Genomic DNA, 26626 nt, shown 5'->3' with positions numbered 1-26626 from the left:
GCATTCAATTTGACCTTATGCTGAGAATAAAGTATGTTGTCATCAACAAATATGCCCATCTCAGATACTATTGCACCAAAAAAGTTAATGTGATGCATGGTCATTAGGTACCTCCAACGCGCGCCACAGTTTTAACCCCCCCTATATGTAACACAATGTAATTGTAATTTAATTTAATATTATCATCCTAACTTGTTTACCATTTAATAGAAAAAGCTTCGAATAAACTGCTAATATTTTAAAAAATTTTTACAGCATACAAAAATAATGAAAATGCGAGACAAAAATCGTGTTTACATTATCGACGCATTAAAAAAAAATTCCTATGTGATTCCTTCACACACCCATGTTTTAAAAATCTAGTAAAAATCAAATAATAATCATATTTTCCTGAAATTTTCGATATTCAATCATTATTAAATAAACTTATATATTAAAAGTAGGTTTCGATAAATATATTAGCGGAAATATATTTTTTTTTAGGTTTTCTACTCCCCCTATATTTCATGGTCCGAAAACTAAGCAAAATAAATGTGGGTTGATAAAAGTTTCAACATTTTTTAAAGCTGAAAAGATCAAATAATCCCAAAATAGTAATTTATATATATATATATATATATATATATATATATATATATATATATATACATATATATATATATATATATATAGAAAATCCTGTTATTTATTTCACTTACCTCCAAATTGCAAATAAAATTGGATATAAATTCAATATTATGTTAAAAAACACAAAAAAAAAACAACACTTTCTGGATAATTTTTTTCTCCGTAATATAATTATTCGAATTACAGCAAAAAAAAAACCAATTCTAAAAGAATAATTATTTTTAAAAAGCTTTAAATGATATTAAATTCAAATATTACGTGATATGAAGTTTAAATGGATTTTTTTAATAACAGGTTTCCAATAAAAAAAAATATATATTCATATATATATACATGTATTTATTTTACAAAAGGTAAGTTTTATATTATTTTTTATCCATAGCAAAAAAAAACGTAACTTCATTAATAATCATAACGCAAACGCTTATCCATAAAAATTAGCACAAACACACAAAATGATGACGTCACTATTAAAATGTGTACTATTGACATTTTACACATCGCCGTGGAGGTACCTAATGGTTATCAAGAACGACCTGGATCTTTCATTTAGCAAAGAAAGATCTGATTATATAAAGTATTAATAGAGTAATAACATAGACATTGATTTTTCTGAAAAAACTTTCATGCTAGACCTTGTCAAAAGCCTTGAGATATTTGATGCAACCATAACTCTAGTTTCATCAAACTTGTCCAGTGTGTAGTGTATGTGCTTAGAGATAACCATTGTGATATCTGCAGCAGAATCGGCATACAAAATCCATACTGTTGGTTAGAAAAGTTTATCATTTTAAAGATGCTAAACTTAATGATTCAGAGATTTTAAGATTGGGAGGAAACCTATTGGGTTCCAGTTATTTTGTCAGAATTCTTGAAAACTAGCAGTACTGAAGCAATCTTTTAGCTATTGGGGAAGCAAGATTCTGTAAGGCATTTGTTATAGAGTTTGGGAAAGACAGAGTCAACTCAGTAGAGCATTTCTTTATTAATCTTACAGAGATACGATCAAGTTTACAGGTTTTGAATGTGTTGAAGTTTTTTATGGTAGCCAAGATATGGGAAGTGTAGCTTCGGTCCATAGTAGAAAATAAGGGAGGGAGTGGTTTGCAGAGTCCAAAGTGGAGTTTTGGGTATACCACTGTAGAACTGTAACCTCCTTTACTCGTCCCAATGCACTGAGTAACCGTCTGTCTTGTAACGTCACCTGTTTAACATCTGAACAGCCAAAGCTCTCCCCCCACACCTCCAAGAGACCTGTTTTATATTACGTTCATCCATGTGAATCTCACGAGATTACAGGAGACTGTTTCTGTTAAATATCACAGACGCCATCTTGCTTTTTCTTTTTCCTGTCCAACGTGCATGACAAGCAGACACGTGGGCGCTTCACAGGTAGGTCATGTGTATGTCCGTTTCTATTTTCCTCATATCCCCCCCCCTTCCTGATCTCATTGTCACAGAGATAGCAGGAAGGTGTCACTTCTTCCATCCGGTGCTTCTTCAAAGGGGGACTGTGTAGGCCTCTTGTTCACTTGCACTCTCATCTGCAGTCTGAGAGAGGCTACTAATATCAGATTTGCTGCTTGATGAGGATGAGGATGGTGCAAACCAGAGTGATGGCCCACTGGCCTCAGACCCAGAGTCGCTCCCATCATCCAGTGGTGGTTGCAACTGTGTCGCTGGCCTCAGGTCCCTAACATGACGGGGCACACCGTCAACCATGACTGACTGCTGACTCACCACATCGGTCACTCGGCCCTGTGTATATCTGTCAGTGCACCGGCTTCCTGGCGGCTTCACCCAGACAAGATCCCCTGATGCATACGACCTCTGTCCTTCCTCATTGGCAACTTCTCTGTTGGGGTAGATTCCCTTTTCTTGGACTCGGTATTGGTATATTGCGTTTGCAGGTGCTGTTCCTGGAGAGACATCATCTTTCGGCGTGATGTTGTACCAATATACGGCTTCTGAGGCGGTGCATTGCTTCTTGGCCATGATTCTGTTGATACTGCAATGGCTCCTCTCAGCAATATCGTTGCCAGATGGCACATAAGCACACTGCAGTCGCACTCCCCACTCCTTCAGGAACTGCCTGACCTGCTGGCTGCAGAAGGCTGGATCATTTTCCGTCAGCACCTCTTTGGGCGAGCCTCTTTCAAAGAACACAGATGACAGCTGGCAAATAATGTAGGAGGAGTCGTGGTGCCCAAGTGGTCTAGAGACTGTGAAGTGTAGGTTTACAATCTATGAGAGTGAGGAAGTGATTGCCACCGTAATGTGCAATACACATGCCCATTCTCTGCCATGTGCCGCTCACTCCCAATTGCCCTTTTTTCCACTGTATCGGAGCCGGGTCGATTGATTGACATGCCTCACAACATTCCACTGCTCTCTTGATATCTACCCTTCTTACTTCTGGGTCACCCATCTTGGCAAAATTTGGAACGTAACCACCTCTCCTCCAATAGAGCCCCTCCTTGCTATCGCTCACACGCAGGCCAAGTACTTTTGCCCTGATTTTTGCCCTGTCTTGCAGATGCTCCGTTTCCTTGTATGTCAGTCCAAAGTTCTCGAAGTGCTCTTTGACTGACTAGGCAGACATGAGACTCTCATTTACAAAGATATTGTTAATGTAAGACGATGTTGCCTGGTGCACAGCCTCATCCTGTTGCCGGATCGCATGCATAATTGCTGTCATAACGCCAGGTGCCACGTTAAAACTGAACCCTAGCCTGGTCACAGACAATAGCGAGTTCCTTTAATTTCCACAGTCTGAAATGGCCACAGCTCTTTTTCAATGCGTATCTGCAGGTAGGCTCTGCACGGGTCTAGAATTGCCACGTCCGACCCTTGCTGCCGCCACTCCCTTAACTTGAGCGCACAAACATCCGCCCCTGCTGTGTACAGGTTGACATGTTCATTAAGTTCACAGTAATCTATGACGGGTCAGACCTTCTGTTTGCTATCTTGTAAGACAGCCATCAGAGGAATCAGTCCTCGGGCAGGGGGGCCTGAGCTCATCCTCAGGGTATGGAAGTAGCCAACCATTGTTGATCCAAGTCTGCAGTTCTTCTTCATACTGCCCCCTGAGCCTCATTGGAGAGGGAGTACTCCGATAGTCAGTTCCGTAAGGATATTGGTGGTTGATCACCAACCCACTTCCAAGATGCCGTCCATGCATTGGTTTCCCTGTCGTACTCCACATTAAAGTCAGGTTCATCCAGGGTAGTTGTGGCACAAACACGTTTATCATGTCGGGAGAACTCTATCTTGCTGGTGCAGTTCACAATGATTCCACCCAGCTGTGTAATCAAATCTATCCCTAGAAGTAGGTCGTATCTGAGCAGCTCCCATCAACCACCAGGGCTTGTACGACTACTGCAGGCCCGTCGCCGATGCTTGTGCTGATGACAATCACCCCACAACAGGCCAGCGACCCGCCACCCATGGTTAGCACCAGAATTCTCTCCTTGTAACAAGTATCGCAACATGCCTTGCGCACCAGGGTCTGGGTGCACCTAGTGTCTACAAGGGTGAGGAAGTCACATCCATTAACATGTACAGTCACTGCGGGCAGCGCCTTGTTCAGTGACGATCTGGGAAGAAGACTGGTGCTGTAGCTTCCTCCCCTTGCCCGTTTCCCAGACAGGCATAGGCCAGGTATCCCCGGTTTTTACACTTATAGCTCGGTAAGTTTTTGAGTCAGTGAGCGTGATGAGAGACAATCACGGGCCAAATGGTTGGGCCCACCACACTTGAAGTAGCTTGTAACTGTACCCAGAGATCCACCCTGTAATGGCTGCACAGCTGCTGCACGGTCTATAGTCTCTATACTCTTTTTTAGTATCACCAGCGCCCGCTCTAATACTTCTGAGATATCCATCTCGTCTACTTGGGATGAGGTTCGCAGCAGATCTTCCACAAGCAGGCAATCCTGCAATGAATGTGCACGCCAGGCCTTTCTCTGACATTCCTCCGAACAGGACCGCAGGATTATTCAGTTTTGCCAGATAAAGATCATTTGTCTTAGATAGAATATAGGTGACAATTGTCTTGTATAGAATATAGGTGACAATTGTCTTGGATAAAATATAGGTGATAATTGTCTAAGATAGAATATAGGTGACAATAGTCTTAGATAGAATATAGGTGACAATTGTCTTGGAAAGAATATAGGTGACAATTGTCTTGGAAAGAATATAGGTGACAATTGTCTTGGAAAGAATATAGGTGACAATTGTCTTGGAAAGAATATAGGTGACAATTGTCTTGGAAAGAATATAGGTGATAATTGTCTTAGATAGAATATAGGTGACAATTGTCTTGGAAAGAATATAGGTGATAATTGTCTTGGAAAGAATATAGGTGACAATTGTCTTGGAAAGAATATAGGTGATAATTGTCTTAGATAGAATATAGGTGACAATTGTCTTGGAAAGAATATAGGTGATAATTGTCTTGGAAAGAATATAGGTGACAATTGTCTTGGAAAGAATATAGGTGACAATTGTCTTGGAAAGAATATAGGTGGTAATTGTCTTAGATAGAATATAGGTGACAATTGTCTTGGAAAGAATATAGGTGATAATTGTCTTGGAAAGAATATAGGTGATAATTGTCTTGGAAAGAATATAGGTGACAATTGTCTTGGAAAGAATATAGGTGATAATTGTCTTGGAAAGAATATAGGTGACAATTGTCTTGGAAAGAATATAGGTGACAATTGTCTTGGAAAGAATATAGGTGACAATTGTCTTGGAAAGAATATAGGTGACAATTGTCTTGGAAAGAATATAGGTGACAATTGTCTTGGAAAGAATATAGGTGACAATTGTCTTGGAAAGAATATAGGTGACAATTGTCTTGGAAAGAATATAGGTGACAATTGTCTTGGAAAGAATATAGGTGACAATTGTCTTGGAAAGAATATAGGTGATAATTGTCTTGGAAAGAATATAGGTGACAATTGTCTTGGAAAGAATATAGGTGGTAATTGTCTTAGATAGAATATAGGTGACAATTGTCTTGGAAAGAATATAGGTGACAATTGTCTTGGAAAGAATATAGGTGGTAATTGTCTTAGATAGAATATAGGTGACAATTGTCTTGGAAAGAATATAGGTGATAATTGTCTTGGAAAGAATATAGGTGACAATTGTCTTGGAAAGAATATAGGTGACAATTGTCTTGGAAAGAATATAGGTGACAATTGTCTTGGAAAGAATATAGGTGACAATTGTCTTGGAAAGAATATAGGTTACAATTGTCTTGGAAAGAATATAAGTGACAATTGTCTTGGAAAGAATATAGGTGATAATTGTCTAAGATAGAATATAGGTGACAATTGTCTAAGATAGAATATAGGTGACAATTGTCTTGGAAAGAATATAGGTGACAATTGTCTTGGAAAGAATATAGGTGACAATTGTCTTGGAAAGAATATAGGTGACAATTGTCTTGGAAAGAATATAGGTGACAATTGTCTTGGAAAGAATATAGGTGACAATTGTCTTGGAAAGAATATAGGTGACAATTGTCTTGGAAAGAATATAGGTGGTAATTGTCTTAGATAGAATATAGGTGACAATTGTCTTGGAAAGAATATAGGTGACAATTGTCTTGGAAAGAATATAGGTGACAATTGTCTTGGAAAGAATATAGGTGATAATTGTCTTGGAAAGAATATAGGTGATAATTGTCTTGGAAAGAATATAGGTGATAATTGTCTTAGATAGAATATAGGTGACAATAGTCTTGGATAGAATATAGGTGACAATAGTCTTAGATAGAATATAGGTGACAATTGTCTTAGATAGAATATAGATGACAATAGTCTTGGATAGAATATAGGTGACAATAGTCTTGGATAGAATATAGATTACAATTGTCTTAGATAAAATATAGGTTACAATTGTCTTGGATAGAATATAGGTGACAATTGTCTTGGAAAGAATATAGGTGATAATTGTCTTAGATAGAATATAGATGACAATAGTCTTGGATAGAATATAGGTGACAATAGTCTTAGATAGAATATAGATGACAATTGTCTTAGATAGAATATAGATGACAATTGTCTTAGATAGAATATAGGTGACAATAGTCTTGGATAGAATATAGGTGACAATAGTCTTGGATAGAATATAGATTACAATTGTCTTAGATAAAATATAGGTTACAATTGTCTTGGATAGAATATAGGTGACAATTGTCTTAGATAGAATATAGGTGACAATTGTCTTGGATAGAATATAGATGACAATTGTCTTGGAAAGAAGATAGGTTACAATTGTCTTAGAATATAGATAATAATTGTCTTAGAATATAGGTTACAATTGTCTTGGATAGAATATAGGTTACAATTGTCTTGGATAAAATATAGGTGACAATTGTCTTGGAAAGAAGATAGGTTACAATTGTCTGAGAATATAGGTGACAATTGTCTTAGAATATAGGTGATAATTGTCTTAGAATATAGGTGATAATTGTCTTAGAATATAGGTTACAATTGTCTTAGAATATAGGTGATAATTGTCTTAGAATATAGGTTACAATTGTCTTGGATAGAATATAGGTTACAATTGTCTTGGATAAAATATAGGTTACAATTGTCTTGGAAAGAAGATAGGTTACAATTGTCTTAGAATATAGATGATAATTGTCTTGGATAGAATATAGATGACAATTGTCTTGGAAAGAAGATAGGTTAACATTGTCTTAGAATATAGATGATAATTGTCTTAGAATATAGGTTACAATTGTCTTGGATAGAATATAGGTTACAATTGTCTTGGATAAAATATAGGTGACAATTGTCTTGGATAAAATATAGGTTACAATTGTCTTGGATAGAATATAGGTTACAATTGTCTTGGATAAAATATAGGTTACAATTGTCTTGGATAGAATATAGGTTACAATTGTCTTGGATAGAATAAAGATGACAATTGTCTTGGATAGAATAAAGATGACAATTGTCTTGGATAGAATATAGGTTACAATTGTCTTGGATAAAATATAGGTTACAATTGTCTTGGATAGAATAGAGATGACAATTGTCTTGGATAGAATATAGGTTACAATTGTCTTGGATAAAATATAGGTGACAATTGTCTTGGATAGAATATAGGTTTCAATTGTCTTGGATAGAATATAGGTTGCAATTGTCTTGGATAGAATAGAGATGACAATTGTCTTAGATAGAATATAGGTTACAATTGTCTTGGATAAAATATAGGTGACAATTGTTTTGGATAAAATATAGGTGACAATTGTCTTGGATAGAATATAGGTGACAATTGTCTTGGATAAAATATAGGTTACAATTGTCTTGGATAGAATATAGGTTACAATTGTCTTAGATAGAATAGAGATGACAATTGTCTTGGATAGAATATAGGTTACAATTGTCTTGGATAGAATATAGGTTACAATTGTCTTGGATAGAATATAGGTTACAATAGTCTTGGATAGAATATAGATGACAATACTCTTGGATAGAATATAGGTGACAATTGTCTTGGATAGAATATAGGTGACAATTGTCTTGGATAGAATATAGGTGACAATTGTCTTGGATAGAATATAGGTGACAATTGTCTTGTTAAGAAGATAGGTTACAATTGTCTTAGAATATAGGTGACAATTTTCTTAGATAGAATATAGGTGACAATTGTCTTAGCATATAGGTGACAATTGTCTTAGATAGAATATAGATGACAATTGTCTTAGATAGAATATAGATGACAATTGTCTTAGATAGAATATAGATGACAATAGTCTTAGATAGAATATAGGTGACAATAGTCTTGGATAGAATATAGGTGACAATTGTCTTAGAATATAGGTGACAATTGTCTTAGATAGAATATAGGTGACAATAGTCTTAGATAGAATATAGGTGACAATAGTCTTAGATAGAATATAGGTGACAATAGTCTTGGATAGAATATAGGTGACAATTGTCTTGGATAGAATATAGGTTACAATTGTCTTGGATAGAATATAGGTGACAATTGTCTTTGATAAAATATAGGTTACAATTGTCTTGGATAGAATATAGGTGACAATTGTCTTAGATAGAATATAGGTTACAATTGTCTTGGATAGAATATAGGTGACAATTGTCTTAGATAGAATATAGATGACAATAGTCTTAGATAGAATATAGGTGACAATTGTCTTAGATAAAATATAGGTTACAATTGTCTTGGATAGAATATAGGTGACAATTGTCTTAGATAGAATATAGGTGACAATTGTCTTGGATAGAATATAGATGACAATTGTCTTGGAAAGAAGATAGGTTACAATTGTCTTAGAATATAGATAATAATTGTCTTAGAATATAGGTTACAATTGTCTTGGATAGAATATAGGTTACAATTGTCTTGGAAAGAATATAGGTGACAATTGTCTTGGAAAGAAGATAGGTTACAATTGTCTTAGAATATAGGTGATAATTGTCTTAGAATATAGGTGATAATTGTCTTAGAATATAGGTTACAATTGTCTTAGAATATAGGTGATAATTGTCTTAGAATATAGGTTACAATTGTCTTAGATAGAATATAGGTTACAATTGTCTTGGATAAAATATAGGTTACAATTGTCTTGGAAAGAAGATAGGTTACAATTGTCTTAGAATATAGATGATAATTGTCTTGGATAGAATATAGATGACAATTGTCTTGGAAAGAAGATTGGTTACAATTGTCTTAGAATATAGATGATAATTGTCTTAGAATATAGGTTACAATTGTCTTGGATAGAATATAGGTTACAATTGTCTTGGATAAAATATAGGTTACAATTGTCTTGGATAAAATATAGGTGACAATTGTCTTTGATAAAATATAGGTTACAATTGTCTTGGATAGAATATAGGTTACAATTGTCTTGGATAAAATATAGGTTACAATTGTCTTGGATAGAATATAGGTTACAATTGTCTTGGATAGAATAAAGATGACAATTGTCTTGGATAGAATAAAGATGACAATTGTCTTGGATAGAATATAGGTTACAATTGTCTTGGATAAAATATAGGTTACAATTGTCTTGGATAGAATAGAGATGACAATTGTCTTGGATAGAATATAGGTTACAATTGTCTTGGATAAAATATAGGTGACAATTGTCTTGAATAGAATATAGGTTACAATTGTCTTGGATAGAATATAGGTTGCAATTGTCTTGGATAGAATAGAGATGACAATTGTCTTAGATAGAATATAGGTTACAATTGTCTTGGATAAAATATAGGTGACAATTGTTTTGGATAAAATATAGGTGACAATTGTCTTGGATAGAATAAAGATGACAATTGTCTTGGATAGAATATAGGTTACAATTGTCTTGGATAAAATATAGGTTACAATTGTCTTGGATAGAATAAAGATGACAATTGTCTTGGATAGAATATAGGTTACAATTGTCTTGGATAAAATATAGGTGACAATTGTCTTGGATGGAATATAGGTTACAATTGTCTTGGATAGAATATAGGTTGCAATTGTCTTGGATAGAATAGAGATGACAATTGTCTTAGATAGAATATAGGTTACAATTGTCTTGGATAAAATATAGGTGACAATTGTTTTGGATAAAATATAGGTGACAATTGTCTTGGATAAGATATAGGTTACAATTGTCTTGGATAGAATTGTAAGAGTATCTTGTGTAGGAGACGGTGAGACTCGTCGTGGGCGACGAAGCGTTTCACTGAAGAACCACAGCAACACACAGCAAACCAACAAACAATCACAGCCACGGCGCGAAGGCAACTTACAAAGCTCAGCTGACTGCACGAATAGACACGGAACCCAACGGTCACTGTACTGATCGCCACGAACGTCAGAACCCGACTGACTCGCACCTCCAATGGACCGATTTTTATTACTCAAGATGGCCTAGCTAATTTGCATCCCCGCGAGATCTCGCGCGATCCTGCGAGATTCCGTCTCTAATAAAAGCAGGCAGGCGCCATCTTGAAACTCTTTCTTCCGCTGCCCCGACCACAGGATCAGCCACCACCCCACACGCCAGGCACACACGGACCCTCTTGCGCCGAGGGCTACGGTTAGTCTCACACTCCCCCCTGGTCTCCAGATCACATACGTGACACGGCGGACGTGGCCGTTTGATTCGAGCACTCCTGCGGAGGGGTATTGCCGGGACTTCCTCATCGGAGCTCTCAGAAGTGGCATCGGAAGCATCAGCATTAGAGCTCGCAGTTGAGTCATCAGGTCCATGGGGCACAGGTTGGATCCATCGCTCATCGTCGGATGACTCGCTCCTTCCACTGCTCGCAGTTGAGTCACCAGGTTTGTGGGGCACGGGTTGGATCCATCGCTCATCGTCGGATGACTCGCTACTTCCACTGCTTGCCGATTGGTCAGCGCTTAGAGCGGGCCGGACATCCCTTACGTGGCGCGGAGTACCATCGACTAGTATGGCCTGTTCACTGATGACGCCGGTGACCCGCCCCCTCCAAAAGCTGCTGGTGCACCGGCCGCCGGGTGGCTTCACCCAGACGGTGTCTCCCACTTGGTACGTCCCCTGGGGTTCTCGTTGGTCGGGTAGACACACTTCAACGTCCTTGACGCGCACGTGGTAGTGATGAATCGCATCAGCAGGCGCACTGCCGCCAGTCACGGTGTCCTTAGGCGTCGTGTTGTATCTGTAAACCGCCTCCGCGATCGTACACTTCTTCCTGGCCGCGATCCTCTTCACGGTTCGGTGGCATCGCTCCGCTATGCCATTGCCGCTCGGCACATACGCGCATCGGTGTCGAAGGCGGATCCCCCAGTTGTCCATAAAATGCCTAAATTCCCTGCTGCAGAACGCCGTGTCGTTATCTGTGAGGATCTCCTCAGGCGGCCCCCTTTCGTAGAATATGGATTCCAATTCGTGGATGACACTGGTGGAATCCTGCCTTGCCAATTGGCGCCAAATCGCGAACCTCGTTGGCCCGCAGTCTATCAGCGTGAGGAAGTGTTGGCTGCCGTAGTGGGTTATATCCATACCCAACCGACTCCAAGTCGCGTCCATTCCCAGCTGTCCTTTCCGCCATCTGGCTGGGGCGGGGTCGATGGACTGGCACGTTTGGCACTCCCTGACCACTGCTCTTACTGCGCTTTTTGGTATTGATGGTCTAGCCAACTTCACAAAGTAGTAGGTCCGTTGCACTCCGGGGTGCCCACTGTCGTGATGTATCTTCCTGATTTCGTCCTCCTCGACGGAGGCAGCACACAGAGGCAATGGCTTAGCTTCTTTCTTCATAGCCTCATACCATCTCCGTGGTACCCGAGTGAGCTTGTCGGCGAGGTTGTAGTCCGAGGCGACGAGCACTACGTCTACGGACAGGTTGTACTCCGTCACCAGTTTTTTCACAGTCTCGAGCCTCCGTCTTATCAGCATTTCGCTGGCTGCCTTGGTGCGTGCCCTGGCCTTGCTCGTGAGTGTGTCCGACACCCAGTGGTGCACGCAAAGTGAGTCGGTGTGCACACGCAGTTTCTTCACTTCCCATTGAAGTGCCAGGTTAATGCCCTTTATTACAGCGTCGAGTTCTGCCAGGTTGATATGGGCAGCATCATTCGCCGGTCGCAGCCAGCAGGCATCCTCAACTACGGCCCCATCTTTCTCCAAAACTACACCGATCGCTAGAGAACTTGCGTCCACCCACACGCTCAGTTTGTCTCCCTGCACGCACCAGTCCCCTGTGGCGGGGTCATTCTTTTTCACACTAGCGACGGTCTCCTTTAACATTCGAACCAATAGTTCGTCGGTTATCTCATCGTCCCAGCCTTTGCTGACCGCATTTGCCCTCCTTTTTATGACGCCTGTCGCTGCACGAACCCATCCGCATACTGGAAGGTGCCCCACAAGTTTCCCGCACAGGGAGAACACGGCACGTCTTGTGTAAACGTCGGGTACGTCGGGAACTGCGGTTCCACGCCTCCACCTCAGGATCCCTCGCTCCTCTTGAACGCTCAAGCCCAATACGCGGGCACCATCCTCAAGCCGCTCAGAGTCCTTGCAGTTTAGACCAAACTCGGCAAGTTTGGATCTTACGCGCGAAGAGGACACGATATCTTCGTTCACGTATATATCGTCAATATACGCCGATGTTCCCTTTCTGATCCATTCTTCTTGTGACAACACGGCATTGACGATAGCCTTCATTATCTGGGGTGCTACGTTTAGCCCAAATCCGAGTCGCGTAAGACAGTATCTCTTCCCGGAAAACATCACTGTCTGGAAAGGCCACATCGCCTCGCCGATCCGGACCTGCAAATATGCTTTTCTCAAGTCCAGTAGGGACACATTGGACCCTTGCCGGCGCCACTCTCGAAGCTTGCTGGCACAGACGTCGGCGTCCGCTGTGAACGCATCAACGTGCGCATTCAACTCACGGTAGTCCATTACCGGCCTCACCTTTAACTTGTTAGGTTGGGCAACTGCCATCAGCGGTATCAGGCCCTTGGGGGGTCCAAGTTTGTCGTAGGGGTATGGAATCAGCCAACCGTTCTTAATCCATTCACGGAGCTCGCTTTCGTATGCAGGCCTTATCTGGTCGGGCATACGGTACTCTGCCACTTTGTTTTGTAGTTTGGCCGGTTCCTTGTCTTCTGACCACCTCCAAGTGGCGGTCCACGCCTTCTGTTGGTCGTCGAATTCCGCACTGAAGTCCGGCTGGTCGATTCTTAGTGCTGCGCACACCGGGGGCCTATCCTGAAACTCTACAACGCCAGCGCGCGTTATGCGCACGCCGCCCAGGGCTTTGATGGCATCGTAGCCTAGCAACAGGTCGAAACTCAGCGGTTTTTCGCGTGTCACCAGCGCTTCGACGTTGGCTGAGTTCCCAGTTCTTGTGCGAATGTGTACCACACCCACGCCGCAACACATTCGTATTTTTCCAGTGATGGTAGTTATCCTGACGTTCTTCTTTTTCCACGCCCGACAGAAGTCCGCACACACTATGGTGCGGGAGCAACCGGAATCAAGGAGGGCTGAACATAACGTGTCATTAACTCGGACCTGAATGACAGGGAGCGCCTTGTTTATTTTCTGTTCGGGGAAGAGGTCGGCACTGGCACCTTGTCCCCGTCCCCGTTTCCCGCACAGTCTCGGGCCATGTGCCCAGTCTTGTTACAGCGGTAGCAGCGAACAGCCGTCGATCGCCTTCTACAATTTCTTGCCATGTGGCCCCGCCCGTTGCATCTGTAGCAGATGACATCACCTTGCGGGCTGGGTCCCTGAGACGGTCCTTCGCCACTTGGTGGGGCCTGTGCGACAGCGACTACCGTTTCCTGCACCGTCGAGTCGTCCTTCATTATTGTCCTGGCTCTGTCCACTAGGTCACTCAGCGGTAGTGAGGACATGGTAGAGGTTGCTCGCAGGAGCTGCTTTGCTCCAGCGGGGAGTCCTGACAGGAATTTGTAGGCTAGGGCCCTCTCGGGAAGACCGCCGAACAACACCATCAGCTTCTTAAGTTCGGCGAGATACACGTCCACAGTTTCGCCCAAGCGTATAGACCTCGTCTCAAACTGCTCCCATGCAGTGGCGGGGTCAGTGGCGAAAGCCCTGTACAACGCCGCCTTGATACTCGAGTAGTCACACTTCTCCTCAGCGCTGAGTTGCTGATATACAGCGAAGGCCCCGCCGGTCAGCCGCAGAGGAATCACGCGCTCGACATTTTTCACGCCGGACAACTGACAATGTAACTCGACCTTCTCAACCCAGCTGAGTACCGGGTCGGATCCGTCGAATTCCGGTATCAATTTTAGATCGAACCTATCCGCCATTGAAGAAAAGAAAACCAAGTTCGGAGTGGGGAGGCTGAAATAGCTTGTAAGAGTATCTTGTGTAGGAGACGGTGAGACTCGTCGTGGGCGACGAAGCGTTTCACTGAAGAACCACAGCAACACACAGCAAACCAACAAACAATCACAGCCACGGCGCGAAGGCAACTTACAAAGCTCAGCTGACTGCACGAATAGACACGGAACCCAACGGTCACTGTACTGATCGCCACGAACGTCAGAACCCGACTGACTCGCACCTCCAATGGACCGATTTTTATTACTCAAGATGGCCTAGCTAATTTGCATCCCCGCGAGATCTCGCGCGATCCTGCGAGATTCCGTCTCTAATAAAAGCAGGCAGGCGCCATCTTGAAACTCTATCTTCCGCTGCCCCGACCACAGGATCAGCCACCACCCCACACGCCAGGCACACACGGACCCTCTTGCGCCGAGGGCTACGGTTAGTCTCACAAGAATATAGGTGACAATTGTCTTGGATAAAATATAGGTTACAATTGTCTTGGATAGAATATAGGTTACAATTGTCTTAGATAGAATAGAGATGACAATTGTCTTGCATAGAATATAGGTTACAATAGTCTTGGATAGAATATAGATGACAATAGTCTTGGATAGAATATAGGTGACAATAGTCTTGGATAGAATATAGGTGACAATTGTCTTGGATAGAATATAGGTTACAATTGTCTTGGATAGAATATAGGTGACAATTGTCTTGTAAAGAAGATAGGTTAAAATTGTCTTAGAATATAGGTGACAATTTTCTTAGATAGAATATAGGTGACAATTGTCTTAGGATATAGGTGACAATTGTGTTAGATAGAATATAGGTGACAATTGTCTTAGATAGAATATAGATGACAATTGTCTTAGATAGAATATAGGTGACAATTGTCTTAGATAGAATATAGATGACAATAGTCTTAGATAGAATATAGGTGACAATAGTCTTGGATAGAATATAGGTGACAATTGTCTTAGAATATAGGTGACAATTGTCTTAGAATATAGGTGACAATTGTATTGGATAGAATATAGGTGAGAATTGTCTTGGAAAGAATATAGGTGATAATTGTCTTAGATAGAATATAGATGACAATAGTCTTGGATAGAATATAGATGACAATAGTCTTGGATAGAATATAGGTGACAATTGTCTTGGATAGAATATAGGTGAGAATTGTCTTGGAAAGAATATAGGTGATAATTGTCTTAGATAGAATATAGATGACAATAGTCTTGGATAGAATATAGATGACAATAGTCTTGGATAGAATATGGGTGACGATAGTCTTGGATAGAATATAGGTTACAATAGTCTTGGATAGAATATAGATGACAATAGTCTTGGATAGAATATAGGTGACAATTGTCTTGGATAGAATATAGGTGACAATTGTCTTGTAAAGAAGATAGGTTACAATTGTCTTAGAATATAGGTGACAATTTTCTTAGATAGAATATAGGTGACAATTGTCTTAGGATATAGGTGACAATTGTCTTAGATAGAATATAGGTGACAATTGTCTTAGATAGAATATAGATGACAATTGTCTTAGATAGAATATAGATGACAATAGTCTTAGATAGAATATAGGTGACAATAGTCTTGGATAGAATATAGGTGACAATAGTCTTGGATAGAATATAGATGACAATAGTCTTGGATAGAATATAGGTGACAATTTTCTTAGAATATAGGTGACAATTGTCTTAGAATATAGGTGAGAATTGTCTTGGAAAGAATATAGGTGATAATTGTCTTGGATAGAATATAGATGACAATAGTCTTGGATAGAATATAGATGACAATAGTCTTGGATAGAATATAGGTGACAATTGTCTTAGATAGAATATAGGTGACAATTGTCTTAGATAAAATATAGGTTACAATTGTCTTGGATAGAATATAGGTGACAATTGTCTTAGATAGAATATAGGTTACAATTGTCTTGGATAGAATATAGGTGACAATTGTCTTAGATAGAATATAGGTGACAATTGTCTTGGATAGAATATAGATGACAATTGTCTTGGAAAGAAGATAGGTTACAATTGTCTTAGAATATAGATAATAATTGTCTTAGAATATAGGTTACAATTGTCTTGGATAGAATATAGGTTACAATTGTCTTGGATAAAATATAGGTGACAAATGTCTTGGAAAGAAGATAGGTTACAATTGTCTTAGAATATAGGTGATAATTGTCTTAGAATATAGGTGATAATTGTCTTAGAATATAGGTTACAATTGTCTTAGAATATAGGTGATAATTGTCTTAGAATATAGGTTACAATTGTCTTGGATAGAATATAGGTTACAATTGTCTTGGATAAAATATAGGTTACAATTGTCTTGGAAAGAAGATAGGTTACAATTGTCTTAGAATATAGATGATAATTGTCTTAGAATATAGGTTACAATTGTCTTGGATAGAATATAGGTTACAATTGTCTTGGATAAAATATAGGTGACAATTGTCTTTGATAAAATATAGGTTACAATTGTCTTGGATAGAATATAGGTTACAATTGTCTTGGATAAAATATAGGTTACAATTGTCTTGGATAGAATATAGGTTACAATTGTCTTGGATAGAATAAAGATGACAATTGTCTTGGATAGAATAAAGATGACAATTGTCTTGGATAGAATATAGGTTACAATTGTCTTGGATAAAATATAGGTTACAATTGTCTTGGATAGAATAGAGATGACAATTGTCTTGGATAGAATATAGGTTACAATTGTCTTGGATAAAATATAGGTGACAATTGTCTTGGATAGAATATAGGTTACAATTGTCTTGGATAGAATATAGGTTGCAATTGTCTTGGATAGAATAGAGATGACAATTGTCTTAGATAGAATATAGGTTACAATTGTCTTGGATAAAATATAGGTGACAATTGTTTTGGATAAAATATAGGTGACAATTGTCTTGGATAAGATATAGGTTACAATTGTCTTGGATAGAATATAGGTGACAATTGTCTTGGATAAAATATAGGTTTCAATTGTCTTGGATAGAATATAGGTTACAATTGTCTTAGATAGAATAGAGATGACAATTGTCTTGGATAGAATATAGGTGACAATTGTCTTGGATAGAATATAGGTGACAATTGTCTTGTAAAGAAGATAGGTTACAATTGTCTTAGAATATAGGTGACAATTTTCTTAGATAGAATATAGGTGACAATTGTCTTAGGATATAGGTGACAATTGTCTTAGATAGAATATAGGTGACAATTGTCTTAGATAGAATATAGATGACAATTGTCTTAGATAGAATATAGATGACAATTGCCTTGTATAGAATATAGGTGACAATTGTCTTAGAATATAGGTGACAATTGTCTTGGATAGAATATAGGTGACAATTGTCTTGGAAAGAATATAGGTTACAATTGTCTTAGATAGAATAGAGATGACAATTGTATTGGATAGAATATAGGTTACAATTGTCTTAGATAGAATAGAGATGACAATTGTCTTGGATAAAATATAGGTTACAATTGTATTGGATAGAATATAGGTTGCAATTGTCTTGGATAGAATAGAGATGACAATTGTCTTAGATAGAATATAGATGACAATTGTCTTGGATAGAATATAGGTTACAATTGTCTTAGATAGAATAGAGATGACAATTGTATTGGATAGAATATAGGTTACAATTGTCTTAGATAGAATAGAGATGACAATTGTCTTGGATAAAATATAGGTTACAATTGTATTGGATAGAATATAGGTTACAATTGTCTTAGATAGAATAGAGATGACAATTGTATTGGATAGAATATAGGTTACAATTGTTTTGGATAAAATATAGGTGACAAATGTCTTGGATAGAATATAGGTGACAATTGTCTTGGATAGAATATAGGTTACAATTGTTTTGGATAGAATATAGGTTACAATTGTTATAGATAGAATAGAGATGACAATTGTCTTGGATAGAATATAGGTTACAATTGTTTTGGATAAAATATAGGTGACAATTGTCTTGGATAGAATATAGGTTACAATTGTCTTGGATAGAATATAGGTTACAATTGTCTTAGATAGAATAGAGATGACAATTGTATTGGATAGAATATAGGTTACAATTGTCTTGGATAGAATATAGATGACAATAGTCTTGGATAGAATATAGGTGACAATTGTCTTGGATAGAATATAGGTGACAATTGTCTTGGATAGAATATAGGTGACAATTGTCTTGGATAGAATATAGATGACAATTGTCTTGGATAGAATATAGGTGACAATTGTCTTGGATAGAATATAGGTGACAATTGTCTTGTAAAGAAGATAGGTTACAATTGTCTTAGAATATAGGTGACAATTTTCTTAGATAGGATATAGGTGACAATTGTCTTAGATAGAATATAGGTGACACTTGTCTTAGATAGAATATAGGTGACAATTGTCTTGGATAGAGTATAGATGACAATAGTTTTGGATAGAATTAACTGATAAGCCAGACAATTGTAAAATGCAAAAAATGTATGATTCCAGTATAGGCTACAAATGAAGCCTATTTTGTGATTTTTTACCTTTTTTAACCTCAGTTTGAAGACATTCATAATTTAAATAAGTTCATTCCTAAGATTATTTTTTGAAATTCATAAATTAAATAATTTAATTCAAAGATTAATTTTTGACCATTCGTAATTTAAATAATTTTATTTCAAAGATTATTTTATGACATTCATAAATTAAATAATTTTATTCCAAAGATTAGTTTTAGACATTAATAATTTAAATAATTTTATTCCAAAATTAATTATTGACATGAATAATTTAAATAATTTTATTCCGAAAATTAATTTTTGACATTCATAATTTAAATAATGGTATTCCAATGATAAATTTTTGGTATCCATAATTTAAATAATTTTATTCAAAAGATCATTTTTTGACATTCATAATTTATATAATTTTATTCCAAAGATTAATTTTTGACATTCATTATTAAAATAATTTTATTCCAAAGATTAATTGTTGACATTCATAAATTAAATAATTTTATACCGTAGACTAATTTTTGACATTCATAAGTTAAATAATTTTATTCCAAAGATTAGTTTTTGACATTCATAATTTAAATAATTGTATTCCAAAGATTAATATTTGGTATTCATAAGTTAAATAATTTTATTCCAAAGATTAATTTTTGACCATTCGTAATTCAAATAATTTTATTCCAAAGATATTTTTTGACATTCATCATTTAAACAATTTTATTCCAAAGATTATTTTTTGACATTCATAATTAAAATAATTTTATTGCTAAGATTAATATTTGGAATTCATAATTTAATAATTTTATTCCAAGGATTAACTTTTGGTATTCATAATTTAAATAATTTTATTTCAAAGATTAATTTTTTAACATTCATAATTTAAAAAAAATTATTCCAAAGATTAATTTTTGACATTCATAATTTAAATAATTTTATACCAAAGGTTTTCTTTTGACATTCGTAATTTAAATAATTTTATTTCAAGCATTATTGTTTTACTTTCATAAATTAAACAATTTTATTCCAAAGATTAATTTTTGACATTCATAATTTAAATAATGTTATTCCAAAGATGAATTTTTGACATTCATAATTTAAATAATTTTATTCCTACGATTAATTTTTGGAATTTATAATTTAAATTATTTTATTCCAAAGATTAATTTTTGACAGGCATAATTTAAATAATTGTATTCGGGAGATTAATTTTTGACATTCATAATTTAAATAATTTATCACTAGATTAAATTTTGACATTCATAATTGAAATAATTTTATTCCAAAGATTGATTTTCAACATTCATCATAAAAAAATTTTATTCCAAAGATTAATTTTTGACATTTAAATTTAATTAAGTTAATTCCCAAGATTAATTTTTGACATTCATAATTTAAATAATTTTATTCCAAAGATTATTTTTTTACATTCATAAATGAAATTATTTTATTCCAAAGATTAATTTTTTACCATTAGTAATTTAAATAATTCTATTCCAAAGCTAATTTATGGACATTCATCATTTAAACAATTTTATTCCAAAGATTATTTTTTGACATTAATAATTTAAATAATTGTATTAAAAAATTAATTGTTGACATGAATAATTTAAATAATTTTATTCCGAGAATTAATTTTTGACATTCATAAATTAAACAATTCTATTCCAAAGATTAATTTTTGACATTCATTATTTAAATAATTTTATTCCCAAGATTAATTTTTGGCATTCATAATTTAAATAATTTTATTCCAAAGATTAACTTTTTGTATTTATAATTTTAATAATTTTATTCCAAAGATTAATTTTTTCATTCATAATTTAAATAATTTTGTTGATGAGATTAATTTTTGACATTCATAATTTAAATAATTTGTTCATGAGATTAATTTTTGACATTTAAATAAGTTTGTTCATGAGATTAATATTTGATATTCATAATTTAAATAATTTTATTCATAAGATTAATTTTTGGCATTCATAATTTAAATAATTTTATTCATAAGATTAATTTTTGGCATTCATAATTTAAATAATTTTATTCATAAGATTAATTCTTGGCATTTATAATTTAAATAATTTTATTCCAAAGATTAATTTTTTACTTACATAATTTAAATAATTGTATTCCAAAGATTGATTTGTTGCAGTCATAATTTAAATAATTTCATTCCAAAGATTAATTTTTGGTATTCATAATTCATATAATTTATTCCAAAAATTAATTTTTTGCATTCATAATTTAAATACAATTTTTTTCATAAGATTAATTTTTGGCATTCATAATTTAAATAGTTTTATTCATAAGATTAATTTTTTGCATTCATGATTTAAATACAATTTTTTTCATAAGATTAATTTTTGGCATTCATAATTCAAATAATTTTGTTCATAACCTTAATTTTTGGCATTCATAATTTAAATAATTTTATCCCAAAGATTACTTTTTGACATTCATAATTAAAATAATGTTTGTTCATAAGTTTAATTTTTGGCATTCATAATTTAAATAATTTTATTCATAAGATTAATTTTTGGCATTTATAATTTAAATATTTTTATTCCAAAGATTAATTTTTTACTTACATAATGTAAATAATTGTATTCCAAAGATTGATTTGTTGCAGTCATAATTAAAATAATTTTGTTCCAAAGATTAATTTTTATCTTTTATAATGTAAATAATTTTGTTCATAAGCTTAATTTTTGGCATTCATAATTTAAATAATTGTATTCCAAAGATTAATATTAGACATTCATAGTTTAAATAATTTTATTCCGAAGATTAATTTTTGGCATTCATAATTTAAATAATTTTATTCATAAGATTAATTTTTGGCATTCATAATTTAAATACAACTTTTTTCATAAGATTAATTTTTGGCATTCATAATTTAAATAATTTTGTTCATAAGATTTATTTTTGGCATTCATAATTTAAATAATTTTATTCACAAGATTAATTATTGGCATTCATAATTTAAATAATTTTATTCACAAGATTAATTATTGGCATTCATAATTTTAATAATTTTATTCACAAAATTAATTTTTGCATTCATAATTTAAATAATTTTGTTGATGAGATTAATTTTTGACATTCATAATTTAAATAATTTGTTCATAAGATTAATTTTTGACATTTAAATAAGTTTGTTCATGGGATTAATTTTTGACATTCATAATTTAAATAATTTTATTCATAACAATTATTTTTGGCATTTATAATTTAAATAATTTTATCCCAAAGATTAATTTTTGACATTCATAATTTAAATAATTTTTTTGATAAGATTAATTTTTGGCATTCATAATTTAAATAATTTTATTCATAAGATTATTTTTTGGCATTTATAATTTTAATAATTTTATTCCAAAGATTAATTTTTTACTTACATAATGTAAGTAATTGTATTCCAAAGATTGATTTGTTGCAGTCATAATTTAAATAATTTATTTCCTAAGATTAATTTTTGGCATTCATAATTTAAATAGTTTTATTCATAAGATTAATTTTTGGCATTCATAAATTAAATGATTGTATTCCAAAGATTAATATTTGACATTCATAATTTAAATAATTTTATTCCAAAGATTAATTTTTGACATTCATAATTTAAATAATTTTATTCATAAGATTAATTTTTGGCATTCATAATTTAAATACAATTTTGTTCATAAGATTAATTTTTGGCATTCATAATTTACATAATTTTTGTTCATAACATTAATTTTTGGCATTCATAATTTAAATAATTTTGTTCATAAGATTAATTTTTGACATTCATAATTTAAATAATTTTGTTCATAATTTAAATACAATTTCAGGCATATGGCCCCTGTCGCTCACGTGTAATCTTAAGATCAATGTTTATAATTTTATGCATTAAATTAAGCTGTATTTCAGCAATAACGCATCAAATGTTGTCTTCCAAGTGATCTATTTGTCTGGTTTATCAATGTAGATTTGGGACTTTACACATCCCCAGAGAAAATAATTAACTGGGGTTAAATCGCATGAACGAGGTGACAAGTCCATTACATGAAATTATTTGTTCATCAAATTCTCAGTGAATTGATTTTATCGCATGCTATGTGGCATGTGGCTCCATCCTGCTAAAACTATATGATGAATTGCCAAACAAAGCTGAACTCAAAATAATCGATAGTTGCCAAATTGGCAGTTAAAGAAAATAGAGTTGTTACTTTAAAGCTTGTTATTTATTTAATCGTTTCCCACAGCTGCAAAGTTAGACACAAGGTCAATTTATTGTAGGGATCCAGTTCACTCCATAAAGTAGAACTCTGGATGGAAGCAAAAATAGTTTGATTACTAGTACTCTTCAATGTGCTGACATAGGCAGTTGTATTGTTTGTGTAGATGTTAACAAATGATAATGAAGATGATCCGGAATCTTATCAGATGAGGAAAAGAGAGTTGGGGTCAGGATAGATTCTTGAGTCCCGTTAGCATTGATGCTATTTACTTCTTATATTATTTGAATTCTTCAGACTACTTTTCTTATTTTGAGTGTTATTTTCACAACGTTTTGGTTGATGTAACTTCTGGCCTTTTTCCGATATATCTGCTAAAATTCTGAAATCCTTCTGTCCAACTTAGCAATCTGCAAAGAATTTCGAACAAAATTCTTTATTTACTCGAAAATAATAATAACTAATACAACTCGTGCAAATTCTATGGAATGAGAAATAAGGCTGATATATTTCTGGATATAGTATAAAAAGTTAATTTTTTTGAACAGAAGAACCAATAATATGCAGCAAATATGAGTTTATTAACATTTCTATGAATTTGAGCTTAATTTCCTGTTACAAAACCGATTCTTCTAAATTTTAAAAAATTCTTCAAAAAATGAAACAAGCAATGTTTTTTATGTATTAAAAGATTGTTTTTTTTTTTTTTTCAATATAAGATTAAGGACCAGAGAATCGCAGATTAGGAATCCTATTCTCAGACCCTCCGGCTCTAATCAAATGTTTTTTTATTGGTAAATTATGGTAACAAAGAAAATCTTCTAGAGTTTATTTAATCCTATTCCCTTATCAACCTTTTGAAATGTTCAAATTTCTTTTTGAACCTACAAGGTGCCTTCAATAAGTTTCCAGACTTTTTTGTACAAGCATTTAAGATTGTTGTAAAATTCAGTATGTTATTGCTATACATCTCATGAGAAGACTGGCCAATTTTTATGATACATCTCATGAGAAGACTGGCCAATTTTTATGATTTCAGGTTCAAATGAACAACTACAGCAGTAATTGAAATACACCCTACTAAAGCCTGATTGTCACAGCTGGTGAATATCAAAGATGAAATCTAGACGTGAGTACTCTTTAGAAGAACGATATGCAATAAAATTCTATTTTAAACTTGGAAAAAAAATGCCACAGAAACGTGTGAAATGCTTCAGACTGCATTTAGACTATCTTGCATGAATCGAGCATCAGTTTTTGAGTGGCATTAGAGATTCAAGGGAATCTGTGAGGGATGATGAGGAGTAAGGAGGTCATAACAATAGAGTTGATTGGCCAAATAAAGAAGTTCATAATTGAAGATGTGGAAAATTTGCGTAAAGTTTGTCCAAACGATGCTCAGAGAAGATCAGAAAGAAAGACATTGTCATGACAGCAGGGAAATTGTCGAGGTGATCAGTTCAAATCCTGTAGTTCTTGATGCTCTAATGATCTGCAATGAAAGCTGGATCTACTGCTATAACAAGAGACAGAGTTCTCAGTAAAAGCATGCTGGCTCTCCCAGGCCCAAGAAGACCAGACAGAGCAAATCTACCCAAAAACTTATGATCCCTTTTTTTGACAGCACGGGCATGATCTACATGCATTGGGTTCCCACTGAACAGACAGCAAGGAATACCATGTTACGGTTTTAAAGGAGTTCAGGAAGAGATTCTGTTAGAAGAGGCCAGCACCCCTCAAGTCGGGTCAATAGCATTTCCACCAGGATAATGCACGAGTCCACAACTCCATCCTTGTGACAGACTATTTGACCAAGATGAGCATCGACAGTTTCTCATCCTCCCTATAATCCAGACTTTGCTCCCTGTGACTTAAACAATCCTAGAGGCTGTCGTCATGAGACAATTGAGGAGATGAAAGAGGCTGTGACGAGGATCATTGACACGCTCACACAACAGGACTTCCAGGGGGCCTTCCAGAAATTGTTGGAATGGTACAACAAGTGCATTGCAGCCAGAGGAGATTACTTCGAAGGATACTAAAGTTTAAGCGCCCATACGAAAAACGTCTGGAAACTTATTTTAGGCACCTTGTATTTCCTAAATGTTAATATAATGCCTCTTGGAGAGTTCATAGTTGAGTATTAAAGCACTCAGTGAAGCTTTGTTTATTTGGTAGTGTCGCCTTGAACCTGGTTATTGTCTACCTTATATATATATATATATATATATATATCCTCTAAAATAATTGTTTTATATTTTTTCAGTTTGAAATTTTTTACACCTAATTCTTCATAATTATAATCATAATTTCCCTTTAAAATTAATTAAATCAATTTATGGAGAATATGAAAATTTGCTAAACGATCTCTAAAATAGATATTTTCACTGAATTTACGAAAAAATGGCATTTGGTATTAGCACAATTGGATAAATAGGAAACAAATTGGCACAAAAAATATGCATAAAAATATGCATTGTATCTTAGATACAATGCCTAAAGGGATAGCATTTAGAAGTTTATCAAATTAAAAAGAAAATTATGTGTACATTTAAAAGTCCCCTCTTCCAAAAATTAAGATTCTACTATTTTTAGGCAATTACATGTAAACATTCTGAAAAAAAAACAAAGCAAACAAACAAAAAAATTCAAAAACGTCAAACAAACAATAATTTAAGAATTTAAATAGTCGTGCATATGGATTTAACATAAAACAATTTCTCATTTTCAGACCATTCTAACATTTTAAGAAAATTAAGTAAAATTTGACTGGCAACGTTATATACATGTAATCGCATTATGTTTTATATTACCACTCGGACTTAGGGTTACTAGTAGGAAGGAAGCATGTTTTTATGACTTGTAAAAATGCAATATATTATATTAAAGTTTGATTTACTTTTTCGTTGGTGGGCTTTTGTCAGTTGTCAGTGTTTGAATTATTTGGGTAGGTTTTTGTCTGGTCACCACTAAAGCATTCCTTTCCCCTCTTATATTTAAGAGAGTCATCTGCTTCTGATAACAGGAAGTGTCCGTGGAGTTATCTCCCCTGATAACAGGAAATAACCAGGGAGAGATTTCTAATAGTTATATATAGAGAAGACATGAGGACAGCCATTTGCTTTTAGTGCAGATCTTAGCAACAAGCAGGAAATAGATATTTTCCTACTTTACATGGCGCTGCAATGGAATACACAAATTTTTAAACACTATAGTACTCATCATCGAACACAATGGAATACACAAATTTTTAAACACTATATCTATATATATATATAACTCATCATTGAACACCATGAAGCAAAAAAGTGTGCATCCATTAAAGCAACTTTTTTTTTTTTTTAGTTACATGGAGGTCACCACTTATCAAGGCCCGGAGTTCACTCAGGAATAAGGGTTATTGCGTGTACAGTAATCAATGAG

The sequence above is a fragment of the Euprymna scolopes genome, chromosome 34 (genome assembly GCF_053919585.1).
Source record: "Euprymna scolopes isolate OS-2025 chromosome 34, ASM5391958v1, whole genome shotgun sequence".
NCBI lineage: Eukaryota > Metazoa > Mollusca > Cephalopoda > Sepiida > Sepiolidae > Euprymna > Euprymna scolopes.
The sequence above is the reverse complement of the archived record's forward strand: the minus strand, read 5'-3'. Positions refer to the sequence as shown.